Source organism: Cryptomeria japonica, chromosome 10 (genome assembly GCF_030272615.1).
Source record: "Cryptomeria japonica chromosome 10, Sugi_1.0, whole genome shotgun sequence".
Classification (NCBI taxonomy): Eukaryota; Viridiplantae; Streptophyta; class Pinopsida; order Cupressales; family Cupressaceae; genus Cryptomeria; species Cryptomeria japonica.
This window is the reverse complement of record NC_081414.1, coordinates 848796806-848800534: the sequence shown is the minus strand read 5'-3', so window position 1 is coordinate 848800534 and position 3729 is coordinate 848796806.

Below are 3729 nucleotides of genomic sequence, written 5' to 3'. Positions count from 1 at the left end.
CAATCATCTCCTATGACTAACTATCATAGTGTCCCGCCACCTTACTCTTAATAAATACCTTCTTTCAATAACATAGTACCTCCATCACAATCTAACACGTCTAATATGAACTCTTCGACTGAAGCGACCATTAACAATCTTGCACAAACTGTCTCTTCTTTACAGCAACAAATCGCCTCTATGAATCAATCTAAGTTTAGTGTGCCCACATTTGATGTTGCGAGCCCACTTTCTCTTGACATTGTTCGAGCTATTCCCCCTAAGCATGTTGAAATCCCACATTTGGAGCTTTATAATGGTAAGGGTGATCCTCTAACACATGTTAAGACCTTTCAAACAATATGTACCGATTTTGCTTATGACCAAAGGTTGCTCGCAAAACTGTTTACTAGAACATTAAGAGATAAAGCCCTACAATGGTATTGCTCGTTGCCTTCTTATTCTATTACTTCTTTCGAACAACTTGCAAATGCTTTTATTCAACAATCTCAAAACAATATAAGTCCTAAAGTTACTTTGATTGATTTAATGCATTGTAAACAAGGTGTTAAAGAAAAAGTGACTGATTTCATTGGTAGATATAAGCATTTGTATGCTCAAATTTCTTTTCCAGTACCTGACAATGATATTCAAAGAATCTTTATTTCTAATTTACAAAAAGATATTAGAGAAAAACTTCTGTTTTCTGAGTTTACTTCTTTCCAACAGTTGTGCGCAACTCTTCACAATTATCAACTGACTGTGAGTCAAATGGAACAAGCAAATCCTATGGCTCTGAGTGATAAGGGTTATAGTAGTCAACAACCATTTGGGAAGTTTAAACCGAATAGAGAGTCCATTAAATTCAATGAAAACATCATCAACAACAATGTGAATGCAACATCAGGTGTGCCTCCTATTTCTAAGTTTTTCAAGAAAGAAAGAAAGTTTACTCCTTTGAATGAATCATTGCATAGTATTATGAATAAGTTATTGGAACAAAAAGTGCTTACTCTTCCTCCTATAAGGAAAATAGATCCTGCAAAGATTAACTCACCCTATTTTGATAACAAATCTTTTTGTCAATTTCATCATCATCCTGGGCATGATACTGAAAAATGTTTTGCTTTAAAAGGTAAAATTCAAGATTTGATTGATAATAATACTATCTCTGTTTCTGGTGTGAATGATAAAGGCAACACATTTGTAGCTCCTCCTAACCAAAATCTTAAGATTTTTACTGATCCATTGCCTTCTCATACCTCTAATGCGATTGATACTAATGATTCCCCTGTCTCACTTGATGATCTTGTGTCTATGACTCCGAATGTGATTAACTTTGTGGAACAGCAGAAAATCCCTAAAGAACCTTCCATCACCTTTGATTCCAGTGAAACTATCAGGGCACCTGATGATCCTTTATATATAGTTGCAAAAGTCAAGAATACACCTTGCCGTGAAGTGCTTATTGATCCTTCTTGTATGGTTAATATCATTACTGAAGAATTTCTTTTTACTTTGCAATTGAATCAAGTAATCTATGACGAAACAAATGTGGTTGTGAAATTATTTGATGCATTTTTTTCTCCTGCAATTGGTTCTATTACATTACCTATTGAGGTCCATAACAAATCCCTTGATGTGGATTTTGCTATTATTCCATCATCCGAACAATTTCGTGTGAAGCTAGGCTATCCTTGGCTATCTTCCATGAAAGCTATTGCTTCTCCTATTCATAAGTGCTTGAAATTTCCCCATAATGGTGAAGTTGTTACTATCAATCATAGTCTCTTTAAACCAGCTGAAAGAACTTCTAGCATTCCTATTGATTATTTTTGGCCTAAACAATTCCAATCTCTTCCTCCGCGAAGTGATCATCTTTTTAAATCTTATCAAAAATGGAAAAAAGATATGATCCTATCTCTAAGTGAACCTAGAACACCCAAACTTGATATTCCTATCGTTCTTGAGAAGGAAGTTCTTCCTTTGAAAGATAAAACCAATGTCTTTCCTCAAGAAGATTCCCAACCCATCCCTATGAATGTGATTATGCCTATATCTAATAAACTTCCTAAAAGTAGACCTATACCTCCTCGTCATGATGGGCTTGGTCTCCTTCCTAAACCAAATATTCCTCCCTTATATGGAGCAGTTCCTCCTCCTTCCTCTTATGGAGAGAAGAGACCTTCCTCTTCTCCTATTATTCAACCTAAGAGACCACAACCTAAACACCCAAGTGATAAGGATGAGAACATTCCTCCTCCTCAATCTTCTCAACTTCCTACTAAGACTAGATGAAATTGTTCTGCACGTGAACGTCAACGAAAGCATCATCTTAGAGCTCAGGCAACTGCTTCTCAAACTTTGCAATCCCCAAAAACACCTTCAGCTAGTATTATTCCATTTTCTCCTCAGCCGAAAATTGAACCAAAATCTCCTAAACATAAGATGCATGATGGTCTTGATCCTGTACGAGTTAAAGATCCTATTTTTATAAATCTTGATGATGATATAGATGAACATGTTATTCATGATGAAAATGTTACTCCTATTCATTCTGATAGTGAATATGAATATGTTGATGTTGATAACCATTTATCTAACGAATTTTCTAAAGCACTTATCCTAGCTCCTAGACAAGAACAATATGGCTCAGAACATGAACATAGCCCTTGTTTGGATCTTGTGATAGCTCCACCTACTGTGTTGGATGTTCCTCCTCTAGCGTGTTTCCTACCTTCCTGAAATATTCATTAGCAAGATCGGGGGGTAGATGACGTTCTAGACTAGTTTCATTAGCATAGCAGACTCTCTCCTCCTCTCTTGATCTTTTTTGTTACTTCTTCTATGTGTTATTCTCATTCTTCTATTTGTTGTCCTTAGTTTTTTCTACTTGAGGATGATGCAAAGCATTGAGATCTCTTTTGGTCTCTCTCATGTTGACTCAAAAGACACATGTGTTCCCTTCTTCTAGGTGACCTTCCTTGATTGGGGAATGAAGAACAATTATGCATACATACATATGATATACATGAATTATCATACAACATACTGACCTCGAGGAAAGCGAAGTCACCTCGTGCTTTGTGTTTTGTGTGTATTATCCTTGGGCTTATCTCACACTTGGGGGCTAAATCCTTGTGATAACGTGCTCCTTTCTCATTTCTTATATGTATCACTACCTTAAATAAATCACCCCCAGTAAGGTGTGTACGATCACTTTAATGTAGGGGGGCATACACCCCGTTCATATCTCTTCAAGATACTTAAAAATTTCTTGGCGAACTTAGCTTTGCCTTGAAAATTTTTGATATCTTTCTTGCATGACTCATAGTGAGGGAACCTTACTACTGACAGTCATGGTTCTCCCTCGTGATCTTCCCTTCTACTTTGTCAATCAAAGTCGTAAGATCCTTAGTCCACTGGGGGCTTGGTGTATCTTGCCTCCTTAACGTGGTGAAAGTCTTTCAATGTTGTTTCCTTGTACTTTATTGGAAGTATGAGCGTACGCTTATACTCCAGGTAAAGTGGGGGCTAAATGTAGCGTCCCAAAATTGCGACACTTGCAATTTTGACTGCATTTGGGTCTTCACGATGGCGACGCAACATTGAACCTGAATGGAAACCCCGAAACCTGCTTGTGACACCAAAAACTGCATTTTTCTGCACCTTGGCCTGATCCCTCCTTGCACCCTGCTGTCCAGGACCATGGCGCCCAGCGCCCTGATCCCAAGCCCTATTTTGGGCCCA